General features: G+C 33.1%; 1 pseudogene; it reads right to left on the bottom strand.

The window, feature by feature from the left end:
- The window catches only part of LOC149557170 (uncharacterized), a 189,744-nt pseudogene that overhangs the window by 25,253 nt on the left and 140,683 nt on the right, over window positions 1-23,808 (bottom strand).

Genomic DNA, 23,808 nt, shown 5'->3' with positions numbered 1-23,808 from the left:
ATTGAATGTTGTGTTGGGTGTGAAGGCTTCACTCAACCTTGGGAGGGAAGAGAATCCTTGGGGTGAAGGGGTTAGTTGGGCTCTACATTGGAGTTGAGAAATCCTTCTCTTGGAGAGAGGATAGATTTCATGGAGTATGGGCTCCATTGAAAGCTATTTGCCTTTCTATTGTTCTATGGGGAGGTATAAGTGAGAATTTGTGAATAGAGCAAGTATGGATAACCTTTTTGAGGCATGTGAATATTAATAGCCTTGGTGTTAGATTGTGGTGACTGATCAGGAAAGTACTGTACATACTTCATAAATAGTGGGGTTCGGGGCATCGCCCCGAAAAAAAAAAAATTTGGAAGTAGCCGACATATTATGGCCGACATGTTATAACCCTAAAGCGGTTTAATACTTGTATAAAAAGGGCTTAGGGTTGGGTATTTTAGATAGGTGGTGATACGAAATTGGTTCTTGCGGCGGTATTGAGTTGTAAGGGATTACAGATTGTAATCAGGTTGTAATCACTGGATTGTAATAAGATCGGACTTGCTGTTTGGTGGACGTAGCCCAAGGATTGGGTGAACCACGTTAAATCTTGGTGCCTTGTGTTCATTTCTGTGTGTGTTCTATTATTTTTGTTATTGGTTATATTTGCATGTAGTTTTTATTTCTGTCCGTGGTTTATCCTAACAAGTGGTATCAAAGCCTGGTTTTGGCCTGGTCATGGGTTCAAATCTCCCCGGTGCCTTCCCGACCCGCGTAAACACCTGGTATGCGCATCGAGGGGGAGATTTTTGGGTGATACGACGTGCTCCCCTGCCCACAGGTGGTTAATTATGTGGTGTTCCATGTTCACTAACAGTCATGGCTTTTGGTGCAACGGAAAATGGGCCCAACAATTGGTATCAGAGCAAGGTTGTCTTTCAGTTATCCTCTGCAAAAAAGTCTCACGGTTAAGTGGGAGTCTCACAGTTGAGTGGGAGCGATGGCAGATGAGGGTAAGTTGAGGGTTGATAGGTTTAATGGGCAGAACTTCCAGTTATGGAAGATGCAAATGGAAGACTATTTATATCAGAAGGATTTATGGAAGCCGTTGGAAGGAAAAGCCAAGAATCAGGGAACTATGTCAGAGGCTGAATGGGATCTTTTGGACAGAAAGGCACTCGGAAGCATTCGTTTATGCTTGGCACCATCGGTGGCATTTAATTTTACAAAAGCAAAGACGACAGAATATTTGATGAAAACCCTAGCGACACTGTATGAAAAGCCCTCCGCTTCAAATAAGATATTTCTCATGAAGTGTTTATTTAATATGAAAATGGCAGAAGGTGGATCTGTTGCAGATCATTTAAATGAGTTTAATACTATTACTAGTCAATTATCTTCTGTGGGTATCAATTTTGATGAAGAAATTAGGGCTCTCTTGATTTTGTGTTCTTTGCCTGAAAGCTGGAATGGCTTGGTAATGGCGGTGAGTAATTCTGTTCCTGGATCTAGTACCCTAAAATATGATGATGTGATCGGTGTTATTTTAAGTGAGGAAACTCGTAGAAAATCCTCAGGTGGATCTACATCAGGAAGTGCTTTAAATGCACAAAGTAGGGGCAGAACGACTGAAAGAGGAAGTAACTCTGGAAATCGTGGGAAATCAAGAGGAAAGTCAAAGGGGAGGAGGTCTCAATCGAGAGGACCAAATGATTGTTGGTACTGTGGGAAACCAGGGCACAAAAAGAAAGATTGATGGACTCGAAAGAAAAATGAAGGAGATAAATCAGATGGAGACAAAGAGGCAAATGTGGTAAGTAATAAATCCGAAGAGGATGCTTTGCTTCTGTCTTTAGAGAGTGTTGATGATTCATGGGTTTTAGATTCTGGTGCTTCTTTTCATGCTACACCTCATAGAGGTTATTTCATTGATTATGTCCAAGGGGATTTTGGGTTTGTTTATTTGGGGGATAATGAACCCTGTCAGATTGTTGGAAAGGGAAAAATTAAGATTGAGTTGCAGAATGGGAATCATTGGCTACTACATGAGGTAAGACATGTTCCAAAGCTGAGTAGGAATTTAATTTCAGCAGGGCAACTCGGTGATGAGGGTTGTGTAATTACTTTTAATGATAAAAATTGGAAGGTTTCAAAAGGTTCCCTTGTAGTAGCAAAAGGTGTGAAAGTAGGCACCTTATATCTTTCTACCGGTCATATTGTTCCTTCTACTTTGATTGTTTCAGAGAAAAATGAATATTCAGGAACAATTACTGCAGTTGAGCAGGGAGAACAAATAGCTGCTGTAGATTCTGATACAGCGCTATGGCACAATAGACTTGGGCACATGAGTGAGAAAGGTATGAAAGTACTTCATTCAAGGAAAGTTTTACCAGGTCTAAAATGTGTGAATATGGATTTCTGTGAAAGTTGTGTGTATGGAAAACAAAAGAGAGTGAGTTTTGTAAAGACAAGGAAGGAAAACAAAAAGGAGAAATTAGAGCTTGTGCATACAGATGTATGGGGAACGGCTCAGGTATCTTCCCTTGGTGGCTCTCATTATTATGTTACATTTATTGATGACGCAACTAGAAAAGTATGGGTTTATTTCCTTAGACAGAAATATGATGTATTTCAAACTTTTAAGAAATGGAAATGCTTGGTTGAAAATGAGACTGGTAAGAAATTAAAATGTCTCAGATCTGATAATGGTGGTGAGTATTGCAGTCATGAATTTGAAGATTATTGCTCCACTAATGGTATCAAAGCCTGGTTTTCGCCTGGTCATGGGTTCAAATCTCCCTGGTGCCTTCCCGACCTGCGTAAGCACCTGGTATGCGCGTCGAGGGGGAGATTGTTGGGTGATGCGATGCGCTCCCCTGCCCATAGGTGGTTAATTATGTGGTGTTCCATGTTCACTAACAGTCATGGCTTTTGGTGCAACAGAAAATGGGCCCAACACTTGGATGGAATGTGTTTCTTGGAAGCCTTGTTTGGCATATTGAAATTGCAAAAAAATATTAATGCATAAGGATATGGAATTCTCCTCCTTAGAGAGCCCACCTTCACCCAAAGTTTATGATTCCACTTGTGAATCATTGTGCAAACCTTGGTTGGGGATTGTAAATGTGTTGTTAAAATGTTGTTTTCATGTTGGTTGTTGTCTTATGATGATGTTTGAATGTCTCTCATTTGAGCCTTGTTTCCCCTAGCTCAGTGGGTGGCCTACTTGAGGCCTAAGTTGGGAGGTGATGCTCCATGGTTCTATAATTTTGATCTTGTAGGTTTTTGATGCAATTGATTAGTTGCAACTCATGAAGATTTTATAACATAAGAGAAGGATATACTATTTTAGTTGGTTGAAAATGGAGCAGCAAACTCCATCTTGTTATGTGTTTCTATTTGTGATTGTAAGAGTGTTGATATTGCTCCTAGTCATTTGTCACTAGAAGGATTGTGCATCATCTTGTGTACAAATCTTACATTATGTAGTGTTGAAAAGAAGATTCTACCACCTTGTGTTCAATTGTGATAAGCTTGTTGCAAGTTAAAAGAGAAATAGTAGAGAGAGTTACATTGTATTGTTGTTGAAGATCCATTATCATGAATATCAATATATTGGGAAAATGAATATAGTATCATAGTAGACATTAGCAAGATGTAAATGAAACTAGCACCTTGTTATCCTATTGCTCTCCATTCTCATAGAAATAACTAGATGCATTATATGTTCAATCTTGAATCATATGTAGGTATAAAATGTGTCTTCAATAGATTTGATTTAATAGATATCAATAATAAACTAGAGGTTAGATGTTGATGTTCCCTGCATTTAAAATTCCTAACTTCCAATAGCAATATATTGTAATGCAATTGATAAGATTAGATTGTATGGGCCCTAAAACCAAACAATTTATGTAATGAGATATTAATTTCATGACAATCAATAAGACACACCATTAACACTATGAGTTAGAAATGAAATAGATAGCATATAGGGAAAAAAAAATCATGAACTCAATCTAATATATATACTTGGTGAATTAGAAGATAAAGGAAGAAAAAGCTCAAGAATCTCAAAAGTAAGGCCTATAGGTGCAAATTATGTTATGGAAAATGAATGGCAAGAACAAATTAAAACCCCTCCCAATATAGTCAATATAATATTCACCCCTAGAGTGAAATAATATAAATTCAAATTATGATATAACCTAACCACTAGTAATAAGTCACCTACATCATAATATATGTCAGCTTATAAAGTGACATGGAATAGATCAAGTACCTTGGAAGCAAGTTTTCCAATTTAAAAATATATATATTAATCAAGTGAAGCCCACTTTAAAGTAGGTGACCATAACATATCTTTAACACAAAAATATATATATAATTTATGGGGAGGGAAGGGGTCCCACCTTCCCATCTACCCCTCCCACACTTTTTCCAAGTCCATGAGCACTTTTAGCACTTGCCAACCTGACATAAGTCAGGTGTACCATGTCTCCACTTGCTTTAAAAGAAGTCACCCACCTTAGTCAAGGCCTTGGTTGACTGAAATAAAGGGGGTCCATATCTTGGGGGAGGAGGGGACAGGGGGGCGGTGTGTATATAGGGGTAAAAGGGAGTTTTTTTAAAAGTCATGTCAAGGGGTAAATTTGCATGGGATATAGTGGTTGGGAAAGGTCAAGGGGGTATGTAGACACATGGCTTAAGTTGGATTTCTGATTGGAAATAATGTGTGGTAGGGAAAAAGGTAGTATAAAGTGCTAGTATAGGGTAGTTGGTATAAGGTGTAGTGCATCATTAGTATTAGTGAGTGGTTATAAGTAGTAATTTAAGAGTTAGGGCTATATATTATGAAGTGTAAAATCAATTATTAACATAAGTATGGTAAATGTTACAATTAATGGAATGGCATGATTAGATAACTTAAATTAGTAGCTAGTGTGATTAGAGTTGAATTAATTAGGAAATTATGTATTTAGTGTAGGGGAATCATTGAATAATAAATTAAATACTTTATAATTGACATAAATGTTCAAGTGTAAAGAGTTAAGTACCACATTTTATCATTGACACACATTTTTATACATGAGATATATGTAAACGTAAGCTAATAAGGATTTAATTGGTAACTAACTTTACATGATTAGTAAATGAGATGATGATAATAATAATGATAATTATAATAATAGTGACTAAAGAAGTAATAATAATAGAAGTGGTAAAAAAAGTGACTAGTTAGGAGTCAATGAAATGATAAAAAGAATGATATTAGGGTTAGGTTGATGCAACAATTAAAGTAATTAATGGGGCTAAGTATACTTTAATAAGATATGGTTAGCTATTATAATGGAGAAAAAAGAAGCATGTCAGATATAATGGTTTAATTACTGAGATTATGATGGGATTAGACGGTCCATTGAATAGTCAAGGGGTTGGAATAGTAGATGATTATGATGATACTTATATATGTAAATTTGGCTTACATTCAGATCGTACATAGATATATTCAAGTATAGTCCTAGCTATGTTTCTAATAGAACCTTAAAAGTGTGTATGGACATTATATGTATACCCATCATTTAAGTAACTAGATATATCTTCTTTTTAAGTCATTGAGTTAGAGTCTTTTACCATGTCCCACAATTAGGATTATAATGTGTAATTATAATAGAATAAGGATATGAACTTTATCTGATGAACAATGGAAAGTAGAGGAACAACCCAACCATTACCAAGTTATAGTTATGGTGAAAATTGTGAGTAGTGGTGTTACTAATAATGAATGAACTCATCCTCATTAAGATAGATTTAGGAAGAACCATACAAGATTTACCCTAACATCGTGGCCAAGTTTAATGAAGCATTCATTAGCTAGTGATGTATAGGTAAAGTTTCCTTACCTCCTACATTAATATACAGGACAATTGTAGATCATAGAAGACGGTCAATCAATGACCGGCATGTCCTTGAAACTTGATACTTGCACTCTCAGTCATAACCATCCTACCCTTAAGATAACCTTAACCTAATGCTAGTATGAAATCCTTAACTGATCATCATTATTATTGAAAAATCTCTGATGTATAATAATAATGTTTTAAAAAAAAAAGTGTTTTTACCTCATAAATTTAGGGCATTATAGTATATTGATAGTAGATGAGGCTAGCATAAGAGCCAAATAGACATGTATACATGAATGTCTCACCTCACACATGGAGATATTGCACAAGGAGCTAGGCTATGCTGAGACTTTACTGAAGAAAGTCCCCAATCTTTTTACTTTAGATCGCTTAGTGCACCTTGCTATCAAGCTTACAATCCAAATCAAATCATTGGATATTGCATGTGACAATTTGGATGTAGCCCTCAAGATCATAATGGATGTCCATAAATATTTTTGGGAAAAACACACTATATGTGTATAGCCCATTTGACATAAGTGTCAAAAAGGGGGAGAAATAAAGAAAGGGGGAGATAGAGAATATGAGAGAAAGAAAATCTGGGGGAGATACATAATTAGGGAAGAAATACTATGAAGAGATATTAGCTAAGGGAGAGCATGAAAGAGTATTAGTGCATTTGAAGTCAAAGAGTATCAGCAAAGACACATTTACTCAGAGAGGAGCACAGATTTTGGATACATAATAGATATATTAACTCAAAGGGAGTTATAAAATCTTGAGGTATATAAGTTATTGCAAATTTCTGAAATTTTGAAGTTTTGTATACAATCCAAGTCATGGATTTGTTATGCTCAAGAGATTTAGATTGATTATGTATATTCAAGTGTTTTTGACACTCATGTCAAAGGGGGAGGTTGTTGATCTCAAATTGGTTTTGGCAAGTGAGTGTCAACACACTTAAGACATTTACTTAGTTCATGTCAAACTAGTAATACATGCCAAGCACAACATATAAATATTAGACAATTTTGAGTTGCAATGAGTGTCAAGTCACTCAAGTGTCAAGCAGATAGACCATGCTGAGTGATTTAGGAACCAAGTAAATAGTGGGTGCCAAGCAGTGAAGGTGCTAAGTCAGAGTAGAAATATAGTGCATACCGAGCATCAAAGACTTCATATGTTGAGTGACACAATTTGGACATATTTGTTTGTAATGGCACAAACTGTTGGTGTAAATAAGTATTTACTTATTACACTTACTTAAGTTTACTTAGGTTAATGCATTATTTTATTATTTCTTAGGTGAGACACTTAGGAGTTTGCATACTTTTATGAGTTTTCATGTTGACAACATAGAAGTAAGAAACTCTAATTCAACATATGGTGTCTACAACACTGGAGTTTGCATAATTAACTGAGTTGTCATGTAGACAACATAGTTATTTGCACTCCTATTATAGTACATGGTATCTACAACATTATTTTGCATGCTACACATTTTTAGGCTTATCCTCTCATCATCACACTTACTGCCATGCTTAATAGAGGATAATCCACACCTAATGGAGATGTTCCTAGTTGTATGACTTGTCATGTTGTTGATTCCTAGGCATTCTAGAGGCCTTTATATATAGGCACTCCTAGTGCATTTGAACACATGATAGAACATTGAATGACAATAAATCAATTTTGGATATTGTTATTCTAATCATACCTTGTTGGTCTACTATTGTGCTTGTGCTTGAGTTCCTTGATCTTGGGTGATTTTTCCCTAAGAAAAATTCTTATATGGTATCATAGATATACCAAATTCTTACACAAACAATTATGTAAACTATTTTTGAGCCAACTTAAGATTAGATGACGATCTTTTGGAGATAAGGATGAATCTCTATTTAGATTCCCCATGCAATTACATGCAACCAATCAAAAAATGGGAAGGTTTAAGTAGTAATATGGATGAATCTTAGCCTTAGATTCATACCTAACCCTAAGTCTTCTAGTCTTCTTAAGGAGGACAAAACCCTAAACTTCATATAAATGTTGAATGAATGTCAAAGAAGCAAAGAGAGAAGTTTACATGCACAAACAAAGCATTCATGGAGACTTAGAAGTTATGAAGAAAGAGTGAATTGTAGAATCAGTTAGAGAAGAACAAAGGATAGAGCTAAGGATACAACATTGAGACATCTGATCAAGAAGGATCAAGAAGATAAATGATTAGAGTTTATCTATCATCAGGTAAGCAAGTACTAATCACAAGATCTATGTTGAGACATTTTAACAAGTAATTTCATTCAAATCTCTTAATAGAGTAGTACTAGCAGGTTGTATAAAATTCTTTAATAGGGTGCTTACTTAGTTGTAAGTTGAAGTTCTCTAATAAGGAACACTTTTAATAGGGTGTTGAAATCCTCTAACAAGTTGAGACCTAACAATCTTTGTAAGCCTTTAATAGGGTAGACCTTTCATAGGGTAGATCATGATTCATGATCAAAACATTGTAACCTTAATTGGATACACTTTACAACTACAACAGTGAAGATTTGTGGGTGTCATCCCCACCCCAATTTTACCTTCTCACTTGGAGGGTTTCTGGGTAAGCATATCTAGTGTTATGTGTGATTGCTTACATGTTATTTCAGTTTATCTATTGAATGAATGGGGTGGATGTGTGGTGAAATTTTTATGGGTTCAAGTTTTAACTACTGATTCGCTGCCCCCCCACCCTTAGAAGTTTATCTTTCCTATTGTAATTCCAACATGAGAGACTTTCAATCATAGAGAAAATTAGCAATGTGGTACTAAGGCTAGAAATAAAGAAGGATAATATCTTAGCTAATCAAGTTATCCTAGAAATAGAGAAAGTCAAAAGTGAAGATTTCATTTCCCTACTGAAGATGATTATTCACATGAAGGGTAAGGAAGTTGTGGAGGAAAAGATTCTACCTAAGGGAGATGAGCCTTTATTTGAATAACTATAGAGCATGCAATTCAAATCTAAAATGATCCTGGCAGCAAAGGAAGGATTGAAAGAAACAAAAGGTAAAGTTAAAAAGGATCAAGATAGAGACTATGAATTATTAAGAGGTCTACATACAAATTTCCAAGATAATGGACAAGGAAAAGGGATAATTGGAGTTCTTTTTATACAAAATAAATTCTCCAATTATCTAGATGGCTTAATAGAGAAATCTTCTAACCACCAGAACTAAGTATATTGAAACTCCAAAAACTTGGCAGATGTATACACGTGGCTATGGAGGAAATACATGAGTGGTTGAATATTTTCAAGGATCTAGCTAGAGATAATTTTAAGTGGCTCTTAAGATACACTAAAATTCATGTTCATAGACATGAGGAGTTGATTCTAACCATTGTCAACACCAAATCCTATAGGGAAAAGTCAAAAAAAGGAAAGAAGGAAAAGTGATTCTTATCTCACCCTTTCACATTTTGATGTAATGGTTGTAACTAACAATTGGATCTTTGCCATTTGTCAATTTTGAGGAGATGAACCAATTTAAATCCCATTTTGTAATGGTCATCTTGGGATCCTATATGTATCCAATTGAAATATTAATAGAAGGTCAGGTAATTTTTGGTGAAATACTTGATGTTGCAGAGAAAAATTGATAGTATTTTGTATCAATCATTTTTTGTTCCAATTATTTTCATTTTAGTTTTATGTTTCTCTTTTGGATTGAATTGAATCAAGGAATGAACAGAGTTTTATTCCCCTATTTTGAAACAGTGAGCTGAAGATAATAATATTGTTATTAGAAGTTCAAGAGAGATTCTTTTCTATGTTTTTCTTTCAAGTTAGTCTTTTCTGTTCCTAGAACTAGAGTCTTGCTAATATTAGTTTAGTTGTAGATAGCATTTGTTGTGGAATTGTTAAACTTTTGGGTTTATAAGATGTGTGAATCTACAAATTTGACTAATCCTAGCATTCACATCCTTGCCTAAGTTAGTTCCTATTTAGGCCTAACTTGGTTTTCCTTTTGTAACAGCTGGGTTTTTCTACTACTACTTTCATCATTTAACTAACTGATTTGCATTTCATATTCACAACTCAAAATTGTCTTAAAATAGAATATTAAGTTTACATTTCTATTCAATTCAAACAAATCTATTCTTTACAAATCAACTAAAATTTAATCTGAAATTAAATCTAGACTAAATATGAAAATTAATTCTAGACTAATTGCTGAAATTAAATCTAGACTAAATACGGAAATTAATTCTAGACTATTTTCTAAAATTAAATCTAAGCTAAATTCTAAAATGAAAAGATGCATTTAACATGTTACGAAAAACTAACTAGATTTTTATGTTAACAACTAGCTTTTCCAAAGGAGAAACTTTCAGCTGAAAAAGGAAAAATACTAATTTAAAAGTTGAATAGAACATACTGATTTAGTTGAAATTTTTTTCCAATTTGTTGTCCAAGCTCTGACTTTGGTCAAAGGAGAAGCATTATCATAGGCTTAACCTCCCAACTGTGGACCTTTTTACTTATCCTCACAGGTTCTAAATTAATAGAACGACCCTCCCTACCCTGAGGTTGGGCTTAGGACATTCATTGATCCATCCATCAGAGTAATCAAGTGGGTTGAGTTTCCAACATCTATTTGGTTGAATAACTAAGGCATTAGGATAACAACAAGATCAATTTGTTGTGGCAAGTATGCCTATTATCACCTTGGCTAGGGATTTCAGAGGTGGGTTTTATAACCTAATCTCCACCACTCAACTTGACAACTAATTATCAAAGTGGAATTGCATGAGCAAAATGCATTAGATTAATTTGTGTATTTTCAATTAATGATATCATTCTTGTTTTTATTTTATCAGGTTCATCCACACCTCTTCACCATCAATAGGTCATGAGATCGGTGTATCCTTGGTGCTTGAACCATTTTATCTTGTATATTTTCATAATATCCTGGTTCTACAGCCCTAAATATTCCTTGGTAATTCAGAATTTGAACATTATTCTTATAATGCTAAACATATTTGTCTGGAATATATCCTTTCAAAAAAAATAGAGTTTAACATGATTTGACAATGGAATTATCAAAAGAAAATTGCAAGTAATGGCATATAGTATTACTTTGAGTAAGAAAAGAGTAATCAAACTTTAATTTTGTCATAGTCGGCATTTTCTATTATTCACCCAACTATTCAATAAGCAATTTATGGATGTAGACTATAAGGCATTAACAAGAATTCAAAATATAAAGTAAACAACATGATTGTTACAATTTGAAGTATTGCATAAGGTTTGAATCAAAACCCAACTCATAAAGAACAAGAATCTATAAATGAAATATGGAAAATAAAACTCAAACATGTCCTTACTTGACTCATGGCTACACAGTCAGGTTAACTATATCTATGCTTGGTTGCTTCCTTCAGATTTTTGCAGGTACAGATGACAACTAGCAATGCAAAGATGAGAGTATAATGGTGTTATGGGTATCGTGGTTGGCAGGGTTGTAGACATTTTTTAGAATGAAAGGAAGATTGATATTCATATCCTGATAGATGACAAGGCCACATATTTATTAAATCAAATCTGACCTTATGGCTTCTTGCCATTACAATATTTTATTTCGACTTCGAAATTTGAAAAGAAAGAATCTGGGAAGAGGAAAAAGAAAATGAAAGAGGAGGAAAGATGAAGGGTCAATTTAATAATATAATTTCATATTATTTTATTATCTTTATTAAGGTTATAAATATGTGCGTACAAGGTGGCATTATTGAATTATAATTTTTAATGTAAAAGTGTCATTTTGTGTTTATATATATATATATATATATATATATATGATCTTAATTAAGAGAGTATATTATGTTCGATAAATTTAATTAAGGTAAGAATTTTGGTTTATATTTATTATTTATATTATTTTTTGTTTTAATTTTAGCTCATGCAGATTCCACCGAGAAATTTGTTGTCAAGTCCAAATAAACTTGCCAAGGCAATTTTTAGGTAAAACCTATCATTCCTGATGATTGGATCTTATGACCATCCCATTTCGATGACCTCACTTCGTAATGCTTCCCCTCTTTCTCTGGTCTTCATCCTGCAACCTTTAAAACAACATTCTCACCAAAACATTCTCTTCATAATTTGTTAGATAATATCGTTAGGAAATTTCATCATAAATACTAACTGATTCATCATAAATGTATAATGGCTAAAAACTATCTTCATTTCACATGAACACAATGGCTAAATTTAACTAACTCAATTTCATATTATAATAAGATTGATGCAATGGTTTAAGATAACTGCTTCAATTTCACATGAACGTGAATAAATAAAACAATGGCTATAACTACCATGATAAAACAATGGCTAATTTCACTTGAACATGAAAAATTATTTTTGTTCAATGACTATATTTAGCTTTAAAAAATTTAGGGAAAAAATTGGGATGTAACACCTTTCCTATTCTTGAGTTAAAAACATACCCCATTTTATAGTTAGGAATAAACATAATTCATTGCAAATTATAAATACAAAAGGGAGTTGTACCTAAGAATTCAAAGGGAAGTTAGTCACTTAGTAACAACTTTCCAACTATTGTAATCAGTTGTTGTTCACAAACATAGAACATCCAAAGAGTAAAAGGAAAGAACAATATGTTTATCAACATAGTAGCTCTAACAATGCTATTTTCACTTCAACTCATCTTCTTTATTGGAGCAAAATTTGAATTTGTGTTGATTGACGAGGCCTTGTTGTTTGTTTTTAGTGTTGGCTACTAGGAGGATGCTGAAAGTTTTGAAATAACATATTTGGCTTGTAATTACTTTTATTTAGAAGAGTTTCATGGTTTTGGGAGTTTTTGACTCTTTTGAGATTCTTTTATTTTACTAGGTTAAAGTTTAGGTAGACTCTTTTGGGACTTCTTTTATTTTCTTCTAGGAAGTCTTCTATAGAGGTAAAGCTTTTCCTCCTCTTAAGGAACCTTCTTATGGTGTTTTGGTGGGTTGAGTAAATTCTAGGGTTTACTCTTCAACTTTCTAGGGCTATCAAGGTGGTTCAATCATCTATGAAGGTAATGTCATATTGTGAGGTTGAAGTTGTTTATGCCTAGGTCTAGTGTTAACTCATAACTTTGTTTTGGGGGGTGGGATGAATTTGAAAGTTGGTTTTGATTATATCTTATCTTTTTCTTAGTGATCCTATAGAAGTTAGCTTCCCTTTCAATGGAGGTGGAAGGGAGTATTCATTGGGGATTGGATTTAGTCTTAGCCTACTATTAGATGAATATATTTATGAGGTTGATAGTCATGTTGGTTGTGGGAGCCAAGACAAAACCCATTGTTCTCTTGCTTGGGGAGAGGTCTTTCCTTGGTAGTTCATTTTGTATAATTTTATGTAGGGATTATTCTTTTCCCTCTATTTTTATTTTGTTAAAATTTTTTTCTTTATTGTCCCATTCCTTTTTAGTGTTTGTTTATTGGTGTTTCTTGGATTTAAGCTACCTTTGGGCTACTGAATCAATCATGTTTCTTTTGTGGCAATGGTTGATCTTAGTGCAGTTCCACAATCCCCTTTAAAATATATTTTATTGGGTTTTGGACCCCATCAATGCAATTTTCCTAACATGTGTGTGTTTATATGTTTGTGTGTGTGTATAGACACACACGCGCGCACACGCATAATTGAGCTTTAAGCCTAGAGAATTTATTATCTATTATTATTATTATTATTATGTAAGGCCCCTTCCATATTACCTTATTTCAAACCCTAAATGTTATGGATATGATTAGGATTTAGGGAGAGCAAGGACATAAGATGATATGTTTTAGTTTCTTGTAAAGAGGATGTGAATTATATATAGTTATCCATGCATCTTATGATAAAATGAGGGTAAGAAGATTTTAGAATTTATGTGCGTCATGAGTGATAACTTACTTATCAATAATGAACTACAAGATGTTTCTTGAGATGGATATAGATTTTAGTTATTGCTAGGTTAAATAACCTATTTAGTTGCATTAGGTTGATGAGTTAAGGCCATATGGAATAAAGGTTCGAAATGTCATAACCTAGCAACTATGTCAATAGATTCATGGTATTTTATGATCTATTAGGATAATGAATTATTTAAGAAAGATGAATAAACACCACCCTTGTAAGAATTACCAATAATGTAGATGGAAATTATTATCAAAATTGGATAAGGGGGTACATAGTAGAAGTTGGTATGATGTAAACATAATAAGCCAATTATTGTGAAATTAGTATTAGATGGATATGTTGTGGTGAATAATAAGTAAGATGTGATAATTCATGTGAATATAATATAATAACTAACAAGATGTAATGGATTGATTTGATGATTAATTTTGAAACTATGTGACATGACTATGCAAACATCCTGATTACCTAACATAATTAATACAACTTATGATGTTTAGTCTCATAATGATAACAAGATGTTGTTAGTAATCACAATATGTTTAATTGAACCAAAGGATACTAGTTGTGATGTTTACATTTTGGTGATTTTCACCTAAGATAGGCATTTGGAACTAGTTTTTAGGTCGGCTGATTTAACATTTATAAAATTAGTATTTCATCATTATGATAGGAATTGGATTTTGATGTGGTTCAAAATGTTAATCAGATCATGTGATTAGATATTAATGCTAATATGCAGATTTTGATATTTTAATGTTTTAAATGCTTTATATGAAAATGATTAGAAAATGAAAATTGATTATATATGATCCTAAGGTGAATTATTTAATATGAAAGTGTCATCCACCTTTGTACATGTATTTTATATGATTTTTCATTGGGCTATTGATGTTCAAATTTAGTGTGCAGGCAATTAAACCATGGAATTTAATTGGGGAAACAAGGCCCAAACTTATGTGGACACAATATAGCCAAGGTGAATCTTTGGAAGGATTCAAAGCCTTGTTGTGATGTATTTATTTCATAAATGTAAGTTTGCATGTGTGTGGTAAATTTAATCTCATAAATACATTAGAGACATGTCATGGTGATGTGTAATGTTTTTTAAATGTGTCACTTGACATTGGTGATTATTTTTATGTTAATGACATGTCACCTAGGATTTTGGTCATGGTAGCACTTAACCTTAAACTAATTGCCTTTCAAAAGATTTAAGCAAAATTGCTTGGAGAAAGTATAGGATGGGTCACCATCAAGAGAAACTCAAATTCAAACTTGACCAAGATTTTAGAGGGTCAATATGTGGTCCCAAAGTGCCATTTTTGTGAAAATAAGCTACATGTATGTTAGCACAAAATGTTAGAGGCCTAAATTTGACCATTTTATTGCTTAGCTAGCCTAGGGGGCCCCTTAACTAATGCATTCTTCCACCAATTCAAAAACTGAATTGTCCCATCAGTTCACCCCCATCTTTTCACTTAGTCAAAAGTAGCAAATTTGGTAGGGACAAAGTTATAAGAGATAGTAGCTTGATGTTTTTGCCAAAAAGAGATAGTGGGAGAGTCTTTTTATTGGACTTGGACAAACCAATGGGGTGTTCACCCACTCACTAAGTTTTGGAGACAATTAGGGTTTGGAGAGGAAGCTAAGGAGAAGGAAGCTCTTTATCAACCATCATTTCCTTTAGCTTGGACCAAGGCTTTGCTCACCCTTGGGATGGAAGAGGTACCTTGGGTGAAGGGGTTAGTTAGGCTCAACATTGAAGTTAAGAAATTTTCCTCTTGAAGAGGGTTTTGTTGTTCATGGAGTATGGGCTCCATTGAAGCCATATGCCTTGTTTGTTATTATGGGAGGAATAAGTGTAGTGATGTATTTTGATAGCCTTGAAGAGGCATTTGTATCATGGGAGGTATACGTGTATTGATGTGATGAGGAAGATGTATTTGATAGCCTTGAAGAGGCAGCCTTGAAGAGGCCTTATGCAATTGCAAATGTATATATTTTTATGTGGATATGGCATTAGCCTCTTTTGGAGAGCCCACCTTCACCCATTTTTTGATGATTCTAATGGTGAAGCTCAATGAGTGGCTTCTTAGAAGCCGAGGATGGGAGGTTAGGCTCCATGGTTCTTGTGTAAATGTTGTTGCAAGTTTTGTGCTCATTGGATCCATGATGAAATTAGGGTTTCCTCCCTTGCATGGACAAAGAAAAATTTATTTCAATACGTAATGTATTTGAAAGGAGCTATCTTCCTTCATGTCATTTTGTAATGTATTATGATGGAAAAATCTTGATTGTGGTTTTATTTATTGGGAAAGAAATTTACATCCTATTGTATATTAATATGAATGTGTAAGTTGAGATTGGATGTTATGCATATAAATGACATTGTAGGAGAAGATGATATCATATTCATAATTGTTTAAAGAAGGAAAGAAATAGTTCAGGTGTAAAGGAACATCCATTGTTGTGAATTCTATGTGGAAGTTATGTAATTGAGTTACTTCTCCTCATGAAAATTCATGTATCCATCAATAGTTAAACTTTATAGATTGCTTATGTGTAATAGTTATTCAATTTAAACTTAGGTGATCTCATTATTTTGATGCAATAGAAATAAAAATTCATATGTTACAATAGTCACGTGCATGCATAATAAATATTTCACTATGTTTCTAGTTAATAAGCAATTCCATACATGAGGTTATCCATCATTTGGAAACATATCTTTGATCTTGTGCAAATGTATCTCATATGTTAAACTCTTGAGGTGGTAAGCATTAATAACCTTATAGATTAGATGGAAGCAAAAGAATAATATCAATTTACAATTAAAAGAAATAGAGAAGCCATCATCAAACCCATAATCATAGTCTTATAAAATAAAAAGAGAGAAAGAATACATTAAACCCATAGTGAAGCATGCTTGTACATGAACTTTCACTCTCTAGATTTTGTATGGCAAGTAGGAAAAATAATCCTCTACCTATTATTATGCCTATTATTATAGTCTAATATAATATTCAAATAGAATATTCTCTAGCACCTTCTTACATAGGTAGATCAATAAAATAATTGAAAACTTAAAGTCCTACATCCTATGATATCAAATAGAAAATAAATAGATATATGTAAACGATCCTTAAAGATTCACGTGATCCTTAGTCACATCGACATATACATATACATATACATATATATATATGAGAGTCATCGATAATGTTTTAATGTTTTTCTTAAAACCCTTTTAAGTCCCCAAGATAATTGACCAACCTCTATACAAAAGCGAACTTCAAAAAAAAATATACTTATAAACTTTGGAAGGGACCCCTCCACACTTTCCATTGCATGTTGCCTTCATACTATCTAACCAAGACAAGGCCTCCCTATGGCACGTGCGAGCAGAAGGAGAGGAAGTGGAATAATCATAGTGCAGCCCTTGGTGAACATGTACGAGCACTTGAGTGCTTGGGGAGTAGTGCTCATTCAATGCACTTGGGATGGGTTAGGAAGGATGAGTTAATAGGAAGACACATGGGTTATAGGGAAAAGTGGGTTTGAAGTTTTTTGGAAAGTTCGCAAGGTAGTTAGGAAGTCTTAACATTAGGATAGAATTAAGTTATTAGATTAGAAGTAAATATGTTTAGGTAATAGTGCATATAAGTGGAGCGCTTAGAAATGGGGGAGCAAAGAGGTTTAGTTAGTATAATATTAAATGCTATGTATTAGTAGTGTGAAGCTTATTTGTTAACTGGGTAGTAGTGAGACAACATTAATTTTAATTGTTAAAGTAGATAATCGGTATTGTAATTATGATAAAATGGTGTATATGAGTTAGTTAGGATAGTGAACTACTTATATATTTATAATATAAAATATAGGGAGATGCAAATCATATATCTTTTAGGATGCTGCATAGGCTAGTATCAAATAAAAATTGTATAAATGTGAAAGGGCGATTTAATTATTCTATGTACAATTTAGAATGGTAAAAGAAAAAATTAATTGATTAATTGATTAAAATTTAAAATGAGGTGAGGATCACGTATATTGGGATCTAAATTCATTAATATTAAGTGTGTTCAATTAACTTTGGGTGTTGGTAGTGAATAGTTAATTAGAGATAAATACATGTACTTATTTTTGACAAGCAATTAAATGGGTTACAATAGTAAATACAAATTTTTCTTCCAAGAAGCATTCACTCTACCTAGGCAAGGCTACAAATACTTGGTCATAATAAGTATCCAACACTTAGTTGCTAATGTTCATGCAAACTTATCAATAAGTGGATATTATCAATTGTTTGACTATTAGAATGTGTAGGTTAATACATGTGTTCAGAGAGATTCCTGGCTAGTTGTTTTAAAATTCATTTCTCGTATGATTTTATCAAATTATCTCATGAATAGACTTAAATTCAACTCCATAAAATGAGAAATCTTGTGGAAACAATGTATGCATAGTTGTACTTAATCACATAAATAAAATAGTTAAGAAAAATATCTTTAGTCACTTTCAAGCTCATTAATGCCTGATAGAAAAGTATGTGGCTTTCAAGCAAATTATTATGACTCCACCTCCCTCATAGAAAATATACTATAATGTTATGAAAATTTATTTTTGTACCTAATCTAGAAGGATGGGACCTTCACCATGTTGATAAGGATCAATTCGTTTAAAGGTTTGAGTTTTGGTTGCAACCCTAAAATGATAACCGATAGGTAATCTGAACTTTTAGTCCTATATAAACTAGTATAGCAATGTTCAGATCCTTATGTACATCTTAAAGATTACCATTCAAAAAAAAAAAAATTAGTCGTGTTTTGCCTTGGAATTTTGGGCATGACATATTATTATTCGTAAAAAATAATTATTATTATGTGTTAAGTTTGAGTAGACTCCAATCCAAGATCTACCAGATGAGAGGCTCACAATTTACCATAGAAATTTTTATTTAGTATCATAAAATTAATTTACTTAAAATAGTAACTTTTACAACTTCATTTCACTCTAGAAACAAAATATGTTGTTGACAAATACCATTATTTGAGACAAACCTCACCAAAAAAATTAAACAAATTTTTTTTTAAAAATGCATGAAAATACATATCAATATAGAAAATCCACTACCTCAAGCCTATCAATGGGTTTTTGCTACTTAGTTTCTAAGAAGGAAACTCAAATAGAATGCTAAAAAGCATTATAGAACCACATTGTCTAATATGAAACTCAACCAAACTCACCAAAAAAAATTCAATGATAGAAATAAATGTTCATAATGAAAATATGGTAAAATGCAACCTCTAGCATTTTGTCAAAGATTTAAATAAACAAAACTAAGAATGCAATCTCATAAAACTTACCTCAAAAATACTAATAAACCCTTAAAATGTTGAAACAAACTATGAAATCTGAAACCTTTTTGCATGATGGAAAACTTTAAAAAATATTTGACTTTAATAACCCCTGGACTGTAGTATGTAGTTCATTTGGAAATCCTCAATTATTTTTTCTTGATCCTCTATCTCAACAAATTTGTCAACCTCTAAAGAAAAAGAAAAGATTTAATACTTAATAGTTAATAACTAAAATAAATGAATGTAGTGCCTCTCCCATTTGAATTTTGTAAGCCATCCTAATAGATGCAAGCTTGATGATCTTTCTTTGTAAATGATCATGATTGTGACCCATGAGTGGTATATACCCCCGGGGTGATTTGATTATTGTTGCATTAGCTAGTTGATGTGTTTGTGCTACAAATATTTATATCATTCTTGTATAACCTTTATTATGGTAAAAATAAATGATTTAAATAAATAATTTTCATGAAATTAATTAAATGATCATTTACATGATTTCACACATTGTTGCTTCGACTATATTAGTATCATGCATCTACACTTGATCAAGTAGTTTATTGTGTAGGACTTATATCCCTCGAAGTGGCACATGGAGTTAGTGATTCAACTATTCATACTGAACCAATGTCATCCTTGTATGGGTGATGTATCATGTTTAATTAAAATAATAAACCTTGTGGTTAATTGGTAAGACTAGACCAATTAAGTGTTTGTGCATTTAGGAGCTCATGATGGTTGTGGAAGTTATTACTTATTATAATTTAATAATTTAATGGGAATTTGATAAAAAAATTAATTTAGTGGCTAATTTTCCTTAGTTGAATTCCAAGGAATTAGAATTGCAAGATTTATTTGGGTTAAGGTGTCTAATTAGATTATCTAATTTAAATAATTCAATTTATAAGTCACTTTGTAAAAGTGCATAGATTGGCTAAAATTGAATTTATTTTCACTTCTCACTTTTGAAATTTGGGATTTTGAAGCAAATCCTCTAAAACCCTCTTGTGATAATTTAGAAATTTGTTTCTTGTGAGAGTTGACCTCATGGGATCATCCTGAGGATAGGATCATTGGATTCAAAGAAAGAAACTCCTTCTTTGCCAAGGGTTTCATCACTCATGGCCATTCTATTGTATTATGCCATCCGTTCTTGGTTTTGCCCCTTAGGCTGCAAGGTAGGATTCACTTGTTTTATTTTTTTGGCTATGTTTTAGTTCCTATTTTTTATAGAAAATTGATTGGAGTTTGACAACTAGTGATCCCCTCCATTGTGGCATGCTAGTTCTACCCGGTTGGGCAGGTGTGAATAATTGAGTAGTTTTGGGGGGTTTTAGTTTGAATTTTTATGTTTTTATGTTGGGTTTTTTCATACAAGATTAGAATTCAATTTTTATTTGATTTTTGCGAGTTTAGAAATTATTTGGATTATGGTTTTAGTTTTGTCAATTTTCTACAATGTTAATTTTTGAGTGATTTTCAAATCGCCTTATTTTGTGTGCCACCTAGTTTTTTTAGGTATTTATAGGCATTTTTTGGGTCATGGATCTAGAATATTGTTAGGTTTCCAATGCAACCATAGTTTTACTTTATCATCATTGGGATTCATGTAGAATATATACTCTCAAATTTAGGTAGGTTGACTGAGTTCATGATGCTTGGTGTTTTGATATTGGGATTCATGTCGAATCTATACTCCCAAATATGGGCCAATTAAGTGAGATTGTTATACTTGTTTAATTTTGCATTTCTCATATCAAACCTTTGCATTTTTATTATGTGATTACATTCATGAAGTTGGTTGTGCCCATATACGAGCATGTGTGCATGCATATGATAGATCTTACGAGACCTAAATTCCTAGATATAAGATGATTGATGGATTTTTCATTTGGGGAATGGGTTAGAAACTTGCATTTCTTATAGGAACTCATCATGTGGCGACCATGGTTATGTAGTGTACATAGTGAAATGGCTTCTCTAGTGTACCTCGACCTAGAAGTGGTCAACAAGGTAATGTGAAGAGATTTTAAACTAATGATAACCAGATTAATATATGGAAATAAAACTTAATGATAAGATAATAGAATACTTGTATTATATGTGGCCTCCTAAGGGAGTTGATTTACCATACTATACAAGGGAAAGGGTGCATGGCCTCTAGAGGGAATTGATTTACCATACAAGGGTTGTGTGGCCTCTTGTTGGAGTTGATCTTACTGCATCGAGTATGTGGCCTCCCAAGGGATTTAATTTACCATACCAGTTTAGCTTGGTCTTTCTTATTCCAAGCAACTTACACTCCACTTGAGTCCTTACATAGTTATCCTATAGTGGGTATGACTAGTGACCTGATGTATTGCATTGTCTTCATGATCGTATAGATGTCAGTATCATACTTGATTGGTGTGGTTGTTCATCATTAGTGAGTATCTTATGTGATTGCGTTTGAGTCATTATCTCGGCCATGATAAAGATGGGTGTGGGCCTACGGGTACCACATAGTTGGGAGGCATAGCTCCCTATACCACTACTGGGGATTGGTGTATAGAGATGGTCTACTTCTAGTCTGAGGCTAGGTTGAATTTTCACTTGGTACTTTAGTCTATCTAGAGTATGTTTCCTTGTCATTTATTCTTTATCTTCGATACATTTAATATCATTTTTAGATGGTGTTTAGTATCTTACTTGATGCATTCCTTTACCACGTTGTAGTATCTCATTTCATATTGAGATATCTTACCACTGCTTTCAATTAGTGATGATATTGGTAGAGTAGCATGTAGATGTTTATTTTTTCTTGTGACATTAATGGATGATTTATTGATAAAAAATATCTCATGAGGCCACTCCAATCTTCTTGTTGAAAAATTAAGATTCATGATTGGGGGTATGATTTGGACCCTTGAGGTCTCATGATGCCATTATGGTAGGGAGGAAATGAGCATGATTGTTTTAGTTTGGTTGCTTCTTTTCTTATCATTTCCTTTTCACGATAATGTTGTTTATTCTCATTTATTAATGATGTTGATTAGATGGATGCATGTATTGAGATGTGTATTTTACCTTATTTAAGTTCTTAGATTTACCTTTATGCTCTCGAGTGATCATTCCTAAATTTACATGGATCTGATACTTTGTGATGTGGAGGTTTCATATCTTTACACATTCCTTCTTGCATTTTTTCTTTGTTGCCATATTTATTTCTACATGGGAAGGGCATTATCTCTTATTATAGAGAAAAGTCTCACATGAGTATGTAGTTACTTGCATGGTAGAGAAAAGTCTCATGTGATCCTAGTTGGGTGTCTTGCATGGTTCATGGAGAATACTTTCCCAATATCAAATCCTAAATAGCATGAGAATTCAAGCTATTTTATTGCATGGAAAATAGTGAGTATTTCCACACACTTCAAGAAGATGTAACTTATATACTTTTGGACATCTTTTTGGGTCTTGCATCTTCCTAGATCAAAACAAATCAATTATAGGGTATATAAAATCTATCATTAAGTATAAGATATTTCTTATACTTAAGATATATTTTACATATGTGATGACTCATTTGAGATAGGTTCCATCCCTCCAAGTGTTACGATAGAGATTCTAGAAAATTTAATGGCTTCAAGATTTCAAACTTTGCTAAATTTTAGGGTTCAACATTGTCTTTCAGCATGGTGTCCAATAGATGTGTGGATGTAATCTTGAGCCCTTACCTTGTGCAAGACCACTTGAGGTTCTCCACTTTATATTACTTGTTATTTTATGATTAGCTAGAAATTGACATTTTATGTTTTACCATGCTAGGAACTTTTACTTTGGGCTTAAAATGAACATCTTGCTTGGGATTCATAGTTTAGTACTTCCCTCTTGGAATGTATGGATGTTATCTGGATCTACTTTAGGTATTCTCATGATTCATGTGATCTTTGATTCTAAGTTGGTAAGTAGTGACACTTGGGGGATCTTTGGTGTTCGTTTATGTTAGTCTTCCATTGCTATCTAGTGTAAGTTGTTATTGTTATTGCACCTTACCTATAAAAGAAAAGTATATTATCCTTGTTCCAAGGATCTCTTCGGTGGGGAATTACAATGAATGAAAAATGGAGCAAGAATTTATATAAATTAAAACTACATTTAAATGAAAGTTTGGGCACTAAAATCCTAAAACCAAGGAATGAGAATCTTGTATGTCAAGAATGGGAACTATTGTAGTTGCATCTGAGCCTAGAATTTGACAACCACCCTTGCATGTCATAAGAGTTTTTAATGATGGGTTGATAATCTAATAAATTCACTTCATTTTTTGTTTATAAAAATATATTGGTTTCCTTTAATGAGTTTTTTAATAAGAAAATAGGTTTTCAAGGGACCCTGAAACCCATAATATAGCAAGTTTTAGACAAGGGGACCTGAAACCCACATCACAAGTTATTCAATAAGCTCTACCAAAAGAAATGAAACCAAGATAAGACAATAGAAAAAAGGGGAAGGCAACCAAAATATATACCCCACAAACAAAAGGATTTGATGGGACCCTAAAACTCCACAAAATATGGGAGTAAGGCAAATAAAACAAATGAATCATATTCTACACACACCCTAAGAGAAAAATAGAAAA

Source organism: Cupressus sempervirens, chromosome 5, assembly GCF_028749045.1.
Source record: "Cupressus sempervirens isolate cs-2001-9-10 chromosome 5, ASM2874904v1, whole genome shotgun sequence".
Taxonomy (NCBI): Eukaryota; Viridiplantae; Streptophyta; class Pinopsida; order Cupressales; family Cupressaceae; genus Cupressus; species Cupressus sempervirens.
This window is presented reverse-complemented; position numbering and strand designations above follow the sequence as displayed.